We start from the raw sequence: 15,307 nt of genomic DNA on the forward strand, positions 1-15,307 counted from the left end.
GCAACAGGAAAGTGTGAAAGCAGTGACAGACTTGAAGGCTCAGGTTGAAGATGGGTGGTATGTATTACCAGACAGGAGGGTTTTCGTACCAGCCTCAATGGCGTGGACACTAGCACGCCTAGCCCATGAAACAACACACATGGGTAAAACGGCCTTGGAATTAGCACTAGGAAGGGATTACTACATTAATGGGCTGGCCGGAGTCGCTGCCGGAACGGTTGCAAAGTGTGTTACATGTGCTAAGGTTAATCCAAGGCAAGGGCCCCTGCTGCCCCCTGGTGCCATACCCCGGTCATACATTCCCATGGATTATATTATGATAGATTTTACTGATATGCCTAGATGTGGATGGTTTAGAGCTCTGTTAGTTATGGTGGATATGTATACAGGGTGGCCTGAGGCTTTTCCAACAAAGACCAAACAGGCACGGGAAGTGGCAAGACTATTATTGAAAGAGATAATTCCCAGATTTGGAATTCCTAGTCATATCTCATCGGATAATGGTCCCAAGTTTGTCCATCATATTAACCAGGCAGTTGCAAAGGCGGTAGGAATAAAGTGGCGGTTTCACAGTTCATTTCGGCCAGAAGCAGGTAGATGTGTGGAACGAATGAACAGGACTCTGAAGGAAAGGATTACTAAGATTTGTACAGATAGTCACTTAAAATGGCCAGATGCTCTACCACTAGCCTTGTATGCCATTCGAAGCTCACCAAGGGACCAGCACAAGTTATCACCATATGAGTTAATGTATGGATGACCGCCAGGGTTGTTAAGAAGAAACTTGGCAGGGTGGCCAGATTTGGGGCATAAAGGGAGGGTCTGGAATATGGAAATGGTACAAGAACTTAATAAGCAAGTTGAGAGGCTTCAGCGATATGTGATGGAACAAGTGCCCCCCCCCCAGTTAATAACCCATTGTCATCCGTTCAAACCAGGGGATCAAGTGTGGGTCAAACATTGGAAGAAAGAGCCACTGGAAGGACGGTGGAAGGGACCTTTTACTGTTATTATGACTTCTCCCCTTGCTATTAAGATTGCAGAATCAAAGTCATGGATCCACTGGACACGAGTCAAGGCGGCAGCAGAAACTGGCTTGAAAGTGATCATGGATAAACAAAATCCTACTAAGCTAACATTCAAGCGTGCTCAAAAATAGTTTTTTTCTATTTTATATAGGATACTTGGAGGTGTGATCGATTGTGGGGATCCTCAACGGATCATAAGAGTGAACTACATACCCGGGTTGTCGTATTCTTTTGGAAGCTGATTAACGACAAGTGACTGAAGAACAAAGGATCCATGTGGGAGGAGAGTTGGATGTGGGTGTGTTGGGGATTGGGGGTATTGGTTCTGTCGATTATTGTGTTTTACAGGTATAAACAGTGATTTTGTGGACGACCGAGGAGCATCACGGCACCAGCTACTCCAATTCCTAACTGCCCGGATCTGCTCCTGAACACCCACTCAGTATAAATTGTTTGGTTACTAAAGAAATCTTGATTGTAATAAGTAAAAGGCGATTTCTGAATGTATTAAGATTTTTTTCATTTCCAATGTGTTGGTTCTGTAATTGTGGATGTGAGTGCTGTTGTTGCGCTCATTGTATAGACTGTGTTTTATGTACAGGGTGTTTGATTAAGTGTGACATAAAGATCATAGAAGAAGTACTAGCACACTATTTGGTGATAGGGTTAAAGACATCTCATTATACACTTAAGGTTAGCCCCACCGTTGAGAGAGCATTGAGGGATCGGAACAAAAAGGACCGGGAGGATGCAGAATATGGTGATCATTGGACTGGGATTATGGATGAGCGGATGGGTAATGAGACTACAAAGTGAGCTAGACATTCCCATGACAGAAGCAGTGAGTGAAGAGAACTGTGACCCATGCATATGCACAACATTGCAGGGAACACGGGTTTCTAAAACTTTGATTTATCACACTCAAAAGCCTGACGGGTGTAGGGAGTACAAACCCCAAACCTGTCAGGTAAACAATATCATATATCACATGTGTATGCTGAAGGATAAGGTACAATGTTACAACCCTGCAGAAGCTAAGCAAATCACTACTTATGAGATGTCAATATATACAACAGAATGTGGGAGAGAAGAACTTTTAAATAAGACGGAGTTTAGAAAATTAGGAAAGCCAGTAGAGATAACATTTGATGCCTGTTTAGCTATCAATCGTAACTGTGATGTGTGGAAATCAACATGTGGGATATTAGAATGGGAAAGAAGTTATATGTTGGACAAAAAGTATATGTGCCGAAAGCAGGGAGAATGCAGTGATCGGGACACATATAGTTATTGTCCATACTGGGCTTGTGCAGTTATGTGGACGGGAGATCAGCCAGGGGGCTCCCAAAGATGTAAGCTGGAAAACGGGGTAGCTAGTAGTAACGGTTTTGGGAGCGACGTGGCGCTCCCATGTGACCCCCCTCCTGCGCGAGCTGCACTGGCTCCCGGTGGTCTTCCGGGTGCGCTTCAAGGTTCTGGTTACCACCTTTAGAGCGCTCCATGGCATCGGACCGGGGTATCTACGAGACCGCCTTCTGCTACCAATAGCCTCTCACCGACCAGTACGCTCCCATAGAGAGGGGCTCCTCAGGGTGCCGTCGGCCAAACAGTGTCGACTGGCGGCCCCCAGGGGGAGAGCCTTCTCTGTGGGGGCACCTACCATCTGGAACGAGCTCCCCCCAGAGATTCGGAGGATCCCGGACCTGCGCACGTTTCGCCATGCTCTCAAAACTTTTCTATTTCAGCAAGCTGGCCTGGCCTAACTCCCCTCTTTTAAATTTTTAAATTTTTTAATTCGTGATTTTATAAATTGGGTGTTTTAATCTGTGTTTCGGCCGAAATATTTAATAATTTTAAGGGATTTTTAATATTTGTATTATCTGTATTTTATCTTGGCTGTTCACCGCCCTGAGTCCTTCGGGAGTAGGGCGGTATAGAAATTTGATTAATAAATAAATAAATAAATAAACTGTCAACAAAACCAATGTAACCCTATAAAGATTACATGTACCCCGACAAAATTATGGAAGGAGGACTATGGATTAGGAATCTATGCGAAGGGAAAGGATCCTCTTGTAACCCTTCGATGGTATGTCACTAAAGTTACCAGAGCGACACAGGATACGAAAGGATTGTTCTGGTCATATTATTTGGAAATGGAGAAGTTGAATGTACCTGAAATTCCTAGTCATGTAACAAATACCTTTGTCAAATTAGCCGAAGACATAGCCCATACCCTGAATGTATCGAATTGTTTTGTTTGTGGAGGAACTAACATGGGAGAAAAATGGCCATGGGAAGCCCAGGAATTAAATTATTCCAAAATCTTAGAAATGGATTATAAGGGTAATCTGTCATATAATAAGGGTAAGGATGGAGACTGGACCTTGACTACTAGTTTGGTAGGGAATGTTTGTTTTCAGAGAAAAATTGTGCCAGGCTGTCATCAGGTAGGAAACCTCATATGTACAGGAAAATGGGAAAGTAAGGTATGGTGGTCAGGAGCTAATGCCACAGAGGGAACTGATGAAATGGCCCTGTTTAAAGTAAACAGGTTATCCTTTTTAAAGGATCCAGATAATCAGACCCTTGAATGGCTGGCTCCTGATGGGCTATACTGGATATGTGGTAAGATGGCATATGGGGTCCTACCTAAATCCTGGTGTGGAGCCTGTGTCCTGGGACTAATTAGGCCTGGATTCTTTTTGCTTCCCCTTAGAACCCGACAGGTGTTAGGTGTCCCGGTATATGATGAGGTGGGAAACTTAAGACAAAGAAGACATGTAGATACATCTGCAATAGGAAAAGTTAGGGTCAGAGGTAACCAACGTAGTTGGGGAAGTGAAGAATGGCCTGCAGAGCGAATTATTGAGGTTTATGGACCGGCTACATGGGCGGAAGATGGCATGTATGGCTATCGGACCCCTATATACATTCTGAACCGTTTAATTCGTCTGCAAGCGGTGGTTGAAATCATCACCAACGAAACTGTAAAAGGTCTTACTCAATTAGCTAGGGAAAGTGTCAAATCAAGGACATATATTATGCAGAATAGATTAGCCTTAGATTATTTGTTAGCCAAGGAAGGAGGGGTATGTGGAAAGTTTAATTTGACTAACTGCTGTATAGAAGTTGATGAAAGCGGAAAGGTTATTATGGAAATAACAGACAAAATGGTTAAAATAGCTCATGTGCCAGTCCAGACTTGGAAAGGCCTTAATTTACAGGATATGTTTTCAGGATGGTGGCCAAAGTTACCTGGCCTGCAGGCCATTTTTGGCCTGGTAGGATTAATAGCTGCAGGGTGTATTTTTCTCCCATGTATTTTACCTCTGTTTGTTAAAGCTATCTCTAAAAGTCTATCCTTGCTGGTGGAACGTAAGACTACTGCTCAGGTGATGGCTATGTGGGATTATAAAAGGCTCCAGCAGGAAGAGGACTTAGAGGTGTGACTCGTCTGGTTATATCAGATGAGTCACAAAGGGGGGGTATGAGCCAGGCTAAGATTCGATATTGGGATAAAACTCAAATATTAGAAATCCAAATCTTTGGTCAAGGCAGAAGTGCCTCTTCCGTGCCAAGGTGCTGAATTGACAAACGGTATTTGACGTAGGTACAGAATTGTAAAAGGGCAAACTGACCCTAAACAGATACATCCTGTTGTTTAATGTTTATTACACCCCAAATGTCATGTATATCTTAGAGAAGAAAGACTGCTTCCCTTACTGTCCTCTTTACTGCTCTTGAGGCGCCTTTGAGCCCCTTATCTCCTCTTTTATTGTGTGATGTGTTGTCGCTGGGTTGGGGGTTATTTTATTTTATTGCATTATTTTATTATATGATTATTCTCATTTATTAGTTTTATTATTTTATATATGAGGTTTTTACATTCCTTGAGTTGCCATGTGCGAATAGGCAGCAATATAAATTTCCTAAAATAAATAACATTAAATTAAAATATTTAAGGGTATGAACAGGCATCTCAATCAGAAATCCCCCCAAATTGTATAAAAGCCTATCTACTCTCAACCAAAATTTGTCACCCACATCATAGACATGCTGCTGTTACTGTTGTTTCTGGCTACCAAATAAATGCAGACCTCCTTTCCAACTGCAGCTGCCTTCAGTTCATTTCTCCTGCATCTTTCTCCCAGCTTGGAATAAGAATCAGACCAGATTTTACTTCCCACAATGCAAAACATATCTTTGCAACCAGGACTACAAATTTCCGTTTAGAAGTAAAAGTAACATTTTTGGCAAGTAGAATTTTATGAGCAGCACCATATTCTCCAGCTTTATCTCATGTATACAGGATTTTTGCATACCCCTTATTCAGGGGTGAAATCCAAATTTTTTCCCTACCGGTTCTGTGGGCGTGGCTTGGTGGGTGTGGCAGGGGAAAGATATTGCAAAATCTCCATTGCCTCCCCACTCTGGAGGAAGGATATTGCAAAATCTCTATTCCCACCCCACTCTGGGGCCAGCCAGAGGTGGTATTTGCTAGTTCTCTGAACTACTCAACATTTCCGCTACCGGTTCTCCAGAACCTGTTAGAACCTGCTGGATTTCATCCAGGACAATGTTCAAATGGCCATAGAGCACAGCAGTTGGAGAATAATTCAGGCAAAAGATGTGGATGTTACATATAGTCCAAAATCATATATATATTGGGCTGTAAAATGAGGTAACTAATTATTTATTAAATTTATATACTGCTTATCTTGCTACTCAAAGCAATTCTGGGTGGCTTACAATGTATCACTTAGCTGCTACAGATAGTCCTCGACTTATGATCATAATTGAGCCCAAAATTTTGGTTGCTGAGACAATTAAGTGAGTTTTGCCCCATTTTATGACTTTTCCTGCCAGTTGTTAAGTGAATCCCTGCAGTTGTTAAGTTAGTAACCTAGTGGTTAAGTGAATCTGGATTCCCTATTGATTTTGCTGGTCAGAAGGACACAAAAGGTGATCAAATGACCCCGGAACACTACAACCATAATAAATACATGTCAGTATTTATGGCATGTAGTTTGATCACTTGAGCATGAGGATGCTGCAACAGTCATACCGTATTTTTCGGAGTATAAGACACACCTTTTCCCCCCAAAAAAGAGGGTGAAAATCTGGGTGTGTCTTATACTCCGAATGTAGCCCCGCCCAGCTTCTCAAACGGAGGTTTCAGAGGCTGAAAAAAGCATCAGAAACGAAGCTTCAGAAACGAAGCCCCCAAACAGAGCTTCAGAAGCTTTTTTTCTGAAGCTCTGTTTCGGAGGCTTTCAGAGGCAGGAAGAAGTTTTTTCTGAAACAGAGTTTCAGAAATTTCAGAGGCAGGAAAAAAAAGCAAAAAAAAAAAAAAAGCAAGGCACAGACCTCACAACCAAGGAACCTGTTGCTAAAATTCACCTCTGGGAACAGCTGATTGGGGGTATTCCGGGAGGCCGATCCACCTGCCAATCAGCTTTTTTCTTATTTTCCTCCTCAAAAACTAAGGTGCGTCTTATACTCCGGTGCATCTTATACTCTGAGAAATATGGTAAGTGTGAAAAACATTTATAAGTCACTTTTTTCAGTGCTGTTATAACTAAATAAATGGTTGTACGTTGAGATCTACCTGTAGTACGTCTCTCTTCACTTTTTCTAAAATGTTACAAATCAGCCCGATCGCATAATCCTATTACAGGAATATGAAATCATAATTGTTTCCACATACCGGGTACAACTGAATCAAAGATGTAGAGCAGCAGGATTTTGATGGTGAAGGGCTGCTTATGCATGTTGCTGAAGTTAGGGATGAAGTAGTATTTCAGAAGGAAATTCATAAAATATACACTCGCCAGAAACTGTGGGACAAAGAGAAAGTACTTTACCTTAGTGATCTACTGACATCTCAGTATTCTGGCAAGGCATGCTGGTTGCCAGCTCTCGGCTATAACTAAGAACAACCTTCTTCTGGTCTATGATCTCAGAAGCTGGATTTGGCTGCCATTTTAATACAATCCTACAATGCCCAAATGCTGTCCTCCAACACCGGTCCCTCTTCTGTTTAGTTTTAGTCAATCTGTCATAGATTTCTGCACCACTCACTTCCTGAGTGGCTCTAAGTTCCATCCCCCTTTTTTCTTTTGTTTTCCTGTGTGAGATATTTGAAACTATGTACGTTGTGTCTAAAGTTTTAAATTGAACATCTCTTAGGAAAGTGAACTTTTTTGCATCAAAGATGACTCAGGACAAATATTATAATTCATTCACTCAAGGCTAGAGAACTCTGGGAAATTTAAATGGTGGTCTTTGGTCACTCAGGGCTTCTTAAATAATTATTGCTACAGTATTTACTACCTTGGCCAGCTAAGACCCCTTAGGGTTTCCAGATCAGCTCAGTCTCAAGGGAAAATCCAATCGTCTCCAAGCTCATTTCTAATCCATAGACAGATCAGATAAAACCAACCAGCCAACGGAAACTTAATGTGTTTCTCTCACCTCAACCAGTTTTTGGATGACATAACTCCAGCGGATGTATGGATCTCTATAAGGAAAGAAGCAGGGATGGAGTTGAGATATGAGAAGAGAGTTTTCCCTTTTCTCGGGTTATACCATTGCTCTGGGGGCATTGGCCGTAGACCCAAAAGCCTGTTTTGCCCACCCTTTTTCTGATAGAGCTGAGAAACCGGGGGAGGGTGTGCAAAAACACAAGGATGATATGCAAGGAATTACCTTGGATAGCTCTTTCTGTAGATCAAAGTAGGGCAGAAGAGAAAATACAAGTAGGTTGAGAATTCAGGAGGGCTTATCTTCCCTGGAGTGGGGGGAAAGAAGCAAAGGAACAGTTGGAAGTACACAGGGACAAGTACAGAGATAGCAATTTGTATTATACACTGAAGAAATAGTTGTCCTGGAGGACACATGGTACTCAAGTGCAGGCATCTTCTCTCTCCATGCCGTTTCAGCAGGAAGAATGCAGAGCTTTATGTATATGTGATGATAGCAGCAGCAATAGTACTCTTGTATACCATTTCACAGTTCTTTACAGCTCTCTCTAAGTGGTTTACAGAGTCAGCATATTGCCCCCAACAATCCTGGTCCTCATTTTATTGACCTTAGAAGGATAGAAGGTCAAGCTTGAGCTGGTAAGACTCGAACTTCTAGCATTCAGCAGAATTAGCCTGCAGTGCTGCATTCTCACCACTGCGCTACCATGGCTCTGCTGATTAAGATACTTCTTATGTACAAAAAATAGCTGCAAAACCCGCTATAGTTAAAGTGTGATACAGGATGTAGAATACAGCTTTGTGAAAACCTGTCTCCATTGGTATACAAAAGCAACAAACAAGGAACATTTCTATTCCACGTGTTCACAAAGATATGCATAAGAAAAAATGCAATCAATAATATCTTACACTACATGTCAGATTTTTTTTTTATTTTTGAGTTGCTTTGTATTCTGATAAGAAAGATCAATAAATAGATCAATAAATAGATCAATAAATAAATCACCCATGTTCTGCAGCTCTTCATGCAAAACAAAGTCTGGCAAATAGGAGAAATTGTAATTTGATGAGGGATATGGAAAAATAATTCTTGATCCTTTTCTTTGCAGCCATATAAGCTTTCTCATTATTTTGTTATACTTAAAATCTACTACCGTACCATACGTAGCATGTGGAAGCCAATGGTTGCATGACTATTTTATGCTACAACTAAGATGCTGCATTGGTGGAAAATCAGTTTGGGGACTCTGGGGGCGACTTATAGCCATCATAATAATCACTAAGAGCCTCTTAGTCAAACTTAGTCAAACTCACCAACTTGGTCCCTGGCATGGAGAAGAGGCGGCATCGATTCTCGCAGAAATGAGTAGCTTTTCATCAGGAACCGGATCTATGCCAGAGAGGGAAATGAGCAAGGAAACAGTGTGAAGTTGAGTCATGTTGTAGATATCCTTGCAGAGGACTTTAGTATTCAGCTATGCCACCTACCTGCCCTTTGGTATCATTCTTGTGGATATTCAAAGAAAGGAATTGCACCCATTAGCTCAGCAGGATGGGGTGATCCAAGAAGTCTCAAATGTTCCCATGGTGGATCCCATGGATCCCATAGTGCTCCAGACTGTCTAGACTTTTCAGACAGAAATGGCCCCTGCTTACTCACTTGGCTAACTGTCAGCTATACTGCCTGCTGATCTTTCTGCTCAACTTCTTGCTTGGATGAAATCTGCTTATCTTCCAGCTTGCAAGAAGAACATATATTTGAGGCCATGGCAAGTGCTACTGTAAGCATTTATATATGACATATACATGACGATGGCTGCTAAGGACCATAACTTCTGCCACAAAATTTTTAAAAATGTACTGTATATCTTCTTCAGGGCAATGTATAGTGAAGTATATATCTTTAACCTGGCCTACCCTTAATGACTCTATTTGGGGTTTGTCCAGACCATTTAGAGGACACCAGATAGGAGAAAGCTGCCTTAAACCTGGAGTGAGGTTGGCATTTCTTCTCTGTACAACGGCAAATATATGGCCTGTGTATGGAACTATACATTTATGAATACAGGGGGCCTTTCTCGCACTTGCTGCTATCTATACTTTCCACACTGAGATGTCCTGGGGCAACCAGGATTCCTTCATAAATCCAACCTCACTTCAAAGTTCAACCTTAGCTTCCCCCATTTCTGTCTAAAAACACCTTTCCCCTATACCCACTTTCTTTGTGCTGCCCCAGTGCCATACCTGCTCATAGAGGACAATTTTACGGGAGGCAATTCCCAAGTTACAGTAGACAGAAATATAGACGGGGAAGAAGCCCAGCACTGCAGCATGGCAGAGCAGCACCAGCAACACCAAGGTGACCGTCAAGAGGTTGGGGAACCTGGTCATCTTCAAGCAGCCTGACCATATTTGCAGGGCCTGGTAGGGCACAAATAAGGTGTAGAGGAACATGCAGAGCCAGGCCAAGAGTGCTGTGGGCAGCTGTCGAAAGCCAATGATAAAGAGCTCGAAATCCAAAACAAGACTGTGGAAGACAAAGAAGAAAAAGAGCTCTAAGGATGCTCCCCGAAAGATAAGGATGTTTCAAATTAAATAAGCAATTTCTCTGGGGCAGCCCCAATATTCAGTGGCATAACTGCTGAAAAGTGAAGGAAATGGGTTCTACTATTTTGCGAAGGTAAACTCATGAAAGTTCCCATGAACTCTTCAAAATAGTCAGAACAAAGTTAGAATGAAGGAAAACCCACCTCCAACTGAAAAAATTACAATCAGTCCCCCTCATTTTGTCCATAATCTTGTTTTGTTTCATAATCTTTGTTTCATAACCTTCATAATTTTAATTATTGTTCATCCTTAAATATTGGACCCACAAAAATGTCCCCAGCACAATTTAAATGGGTCAGGAATAGAGGACTGCGAGGTATTTGAGGGGTCTGTCATATTAGAAACATTACTCAACATTCCTGTCAGAATTATTTTATTTATTTATTTGTTTGTTTGTTTGTTTAGATTTATATGCCACCCTTTCTCTGCGAGGACTCAGGGCGGCACACAACAATAAAACAGAAAAATAAAACAAAAACTCCGGGTTAAAAGTTACACATAAAATCGCTAAAATCAATTAAAATCCATTTTAAAATGGATTAGAATAATGTCTAATCGTTTTTTGGTACATCTCCCTGAGCTTTCTACTCTGCTGGTCTACAGCTTATGTGGAGTTTAGGTTATTGTATAAGACATTTATTTATCCCATGTAAATCTTCCGTTTTGAAAATTCAAGGCAAACACCTGGAATTTCCTCCTAATCTTATCCCCAGTGAAAGCTGAGAGGTTGATCAACTGACCCAAAGCGACTCAATTAGCTCCCTCGCTGTGAAAGTGAACTTGGTGCTCTGTCTTCTAGTGGACTTCTTCCCTGACCTGCTTCATGCTTGTTGGAATATATGTTAGAATTGGAATGTATTACTTAATTATTTAATTAATTAGCCAGTAGATGGCAGTGTTTAGTTAGCATCTATGGTCATAATCCATGGTTCCTTTATGTTCTGAGGAGAGTTTCCTGCAACAGTTGTGACAGTTGAAACTATTTACCAGCAAGGCCCATAGTGACTATACACTGTACACTTTATTTGACCTGTATGGCTACATAACCATCCTCTGCTACCAATCTGTATGGCAATATAATAATCCTTTGCTACCATTTCTACAGAGTAAATCAGAATTTCTAACAATGGTTCAGCTTCAACAGAACTGCTGATGATTTCAAGAATTTGCCTATCATGGTCATTTCCTTCTCCTTCTTTTCCTTTGATGAATTGTTTTATTCGTAAGGCTTCCCAATTAAAAAATGGCCCATGGCAGCATACAACATTAAAAACAGATAAACATTACAATGAGCAGAATGGGCAAAAGGCTAGAATAATGCCAGAACCAGATTTTTCATAGGCAGATGGAGACTGGCTCAAAGACTTCATATTTTTCCATGAATGAAGGCAAAAATACTTATCCCAGGATAATGTTGGGGGATTCAATCGGGGTCAATCACTCGGACCAGAGGTTTGATCTTCCAAGTTTCAGGCTTCTGCTGGAGCCCATCCACAGGGAACTTCTCTCTCACCAGAATGTTTGTTTGTTTCTTTTTCAGGTCTTTCAAGGTGTGTTGCTTCATTGGACTGAGCACATTGTATGGTTTGTGTGCGATCAGCATTGCCAATACTTTTTGCCTGATGCATGTTTTTCTGGTTCTTCTATCTCTGATATGTTGAATATAGAGTCTAATGCTGCTATAAATTCTCTTAGGGTGGCATCTCGCTCACATTCTGGTGAGAGAGAAGTTCCCTGAGGATGGGCTCCAGCACGAGTCTGAAAGCTCATGGTGACCGACCAGGATTGGATCTTTATGTTTTTCTTTCCTACGGCCACTGGATCTGGATTGCAAAAATCCATCTGAGATATAGGTGACACAGAGAAATATTTGTATCTCTCGCAGGGGTGACATTCAAAATTTTTCTCTACTGGTTCGGTGGGCATGACCTAGTGGGCGTGGCTTGGTGGTTATGTGACTGGGTGGGTGTGGCTTGGTCATGTGACTGGGCGGGCAGGCGTGGCCAACTCAATGTTACTCCCATCCTGTCACATGAACACCCCCCCCCCAGGCACACCTGCCCAGGTTTTGTGGGTCCTGGTGTTTTCTGTGGGAAATGGGTCATGTGACTGGGTGGGCATTGCCAACTTGATTGGTCTCACCCTTAGGAAATATCTCCTTAGTCCGACTCACAATAAAATAGCACTGTTCCAATATTTAGAATAGAATAGAATAACAGAATTGGATATGACTTGGAGGTCTTCTAGTCCAACCCCTTTCTTAGGCAGGAAACCCTGCACCACTTCAGACAAATGGTTTACCTAACCTCTTCTTAAAAACTTTCAGTGTTGGAGCATTTACAACTTCTGGAGGCACGTTGTTCCACTGATTAATTGTTCTGTCAAGAAATTTGAGGGGCTCCTAAAAAAATGAGGGAGTCAATCTATTTTTCAAAGTACCAAAAGGCAGAACAAGAAACAATGGATGGAAACTAACCAAAGAGAGAAGCAACCTAGGAGTAAGGAGAAATTTCCTAAGGGTGAGACCAATCAACCAATGGAATAGCTTGCCATCACTAAAGGCTTTCAAAAAGAGTGACGGAAGTGCACCCCAAAAGGACAGTGCCAGGAACCACTAAAACAATGCAGAAAATATAAAACAGCTATTTCCCCCTTTTAAAAAAGTCAACCCCAAAGCAAACACAGTAGCTGAGAGGGAAACTAAGAGCAGCTGCTCAGGCTAATTGAAAGCCTGGGCATGCTGCCAAAAGCCATTAACCCTTCCAACTCTATTATTCTATGTTCTAAATTGGGTGCTTCACAGCAGAAGCAATACAGCTGGCTGGCCACACATGCATTAGATTCACGGCCTGTACGATCAAACTGCATCATTGTCCAGTCCTATATCTTTTCCCCCAGGGAGAAACAAGAAGTAGCCAACACTGCAGCAGCTATAAAAAGTCTGGGGAAACTCCAGGGAGGATCACAGAAGTGTTACTTAATACTCTTTATAATGAAAATGTTTGTAATCTTGTCCTCCTTCCTGAAGGGAAAAGGTTAATCCCATTCCTAGATGGGTGATTGATCGGTTTCTCTGCCCTAATCATGTCAATTTCTGTTGTTTATTGACTTGATTCAGCATGTATCGGCTGCATTCCAGCTACAATTGTTGAGCTATTAACTAAAGTGAGAGAGAGAGAGAGAAAAAAAACCTCTCTTGCACTTTATTTTTAACTGGTTCTCTGAACTGCCTAAGCAATTTACTAACGGTTCGGGTGAACCGGTGAGAACCGGCTGAATTTCACCTGTGATCTCTCTCTGCCTCCATCACATAGTCGTTTGGACTTTTGCATATCCCAGAAGGAGGGTAGAAGAAGTGAACTGCACAAGTAAGCTACTAGCATAGAGAAGAGTGTTTGGATGCCTAGCAAAGGGGACACCAAAGGAGGCACTCCGCACTTAGGCTAAGTCTCTAGGCAGGCATAGGAGGGTCCCAAGTGTTACTGCTCAACAGGAGCACAAAGGCAAGGAGAAGAACAAATTGCATTTTCTTTTTAGCTAGCAGATGAATAGTTACAAGTGGGAGGAGATGCAGCTAGATCAAGTTCTCTGCAGGGGCCCAAGGACTAGGCAGGGGTCCAAGGTTGTTAAACTTTGGATGGAATCTAAATTCACAGATTAGGTAAATATGTTTTTAGGATTATTACTGTGTCCGTTAGCACAACATTATTACTGTGTCCGTCAGCCAAGGACTCAGGGAAGGGGTGGGGGCGTGGCAGCAATCATTAGAGAAAGTCTTTGCCCGAGGGAGGCCACTGTTCCTCAGATAGCCGGATGTGAGTCCCTCCTTGTGAAGTGGGGTCAGGGGATTCAGATGGGCCTACTGATTGCGTACCTGGCTCCCTGCCACGTAACAGCGGTCCTGCCTGAGCTGCTCAACATTATAGCCGGGGTGGCGGTGGAAACCCCCAGACTTATTGTTATGGGGGATTTTAACCTGCCATCTGCTGGTGAGATGTCGGAGACGGCTCGGGAGTTCATGGCTTCCATGACGGCCATGGGCCTGACCCAGGTAGTTCAAGGCCCCACCCACTTGGGGAATCACACTCTGGACTTGATTTTTGTCTCTGATCAGTGGCTGAATGATCTAAGAATAGGGGATATAGACATCAAGCCCTTGTCATGGTCTGATCATTCTCTCCTTCACATGGACTTTCAAGTCACTTCCACCCACCGCAGGGAGACGGAACCAACCAAATGGTTCCGTCCCAGGCGCCTGATGGACCCCGAAAGGTTCCTGATGGAGCTTGGGCCATTTCCTGAGACTCTGGCTCACGACTCGACTGAGGACCTGGTGGTCGCCTGGGACAGGGCGGCTACTGGGGCCTTGGACTGCGTCGTGCCTTTGCGGCCTCTGACCCGATGCCGATCTCGTCTAGCTCCTTGGTTTTCCGAGGAGCTGAGAGAGATGAAGCATCGGAAAAGACGCCTGGAGAGTGATTGGAGGACAAGCCGATCTGAATCTGACCGAACACAGGTGAGATCTTATATTAAGATCTACCTAGTGGCGATAAGAGCGGCGAAGTCTAGCTACTTCTCCGCTCTTATTGCATCTGCAGAGAACCGCCCAGCTGCGCTGTTTAGGGTGACCCACTCCCTACTTCAGGTGGGGGTACGGGAAGATCCCTTAAAGGGTCGAGCTGAGGATTTTGTACAATTCCTGCATGATAAAGTCGCTCAGATTCGGGAAGGCCTGGACTCCGATTGGGTAGATCCAGGGGAGGAGACGGGGGCAGGTCTTGAGAGCGTTATCTGGGAAAAGTTTGACTCTGTGGCTCCTGAGGACGTGGACAGGATTCTGGGCAAGCTTAATGCTGCCACATGTTTATTGGACCCGTGTCCCTCCTGGTTGGTACTGGCCTCCCGGGAGGTTACACGAGGCTGGCTCCAGGGGATTATAAATGCTTCTCTGAGTGAGGGTGTCTTTCCCGCCGCCTTGAAAGAGGCGGTTGTGAAGCCCCTCCTCAAGAAGCCTTCCCTGGACCCGGCTATATTATCAAATTATCGTCCAGTCTCCAATCTTCGCTTTGTTGCGAAGGTTGTTGAGAGTGTGGTGGTGCGACAACTACCCCGATACCTGGATGAAGTTGTCTATCTGGATCCGTTCCAGTCGGGCTTCAGGTCACGATACAGCACAGAAACGGCATT

General features: G+C 43.1%; 1 pseudogene across 1 annotated transcript in view; it reads right to left on the minus strand.

Annotated features, from left to right (window-relative positions):
• LOC148115326 (sterol O-acyltransferase 2-like) overlaps positions 1-15,307 on the minus strand; it is a 35,297-nt pseudogene that overhangs the window by 13,575 nt on the left and 6,415 nt on the right. The window contains exons 6-10 of the transcript XR_015731994.1: positions 9,758-10,040; positions 8,828-8,903; positions 7,740-7,821; positions 7,506-7,551; positions 6,739-6,868 (exon numbers count right to left, since the gene is read on the minus strand). The product of XR_015731994.1 is annotated as a sterol O-acyltransferase 2-like (transcript). The remainder of the gene's footprint in view (positions 1-6,738; positions 6,869-7,505; positions 7,552-7,739; positions 7,822-8,827; positions 8,904-9,757; positions 10,041-15,307) is intronic.

The sequence above is a fragment of the Pantherophis guttatus genome, chromosome 2, assembly GCF_059756535.1.
Source record: "Pantherophis guttatus breed Tessera chromosome 2, ASM5975653v1, whole genome shotgun sequence".
NCBI lineage: Eukaryota > Metazoa > Chordata > Lepidosauria > Squamata > Colubridae > Pantherophis > Pantherophis guttatus.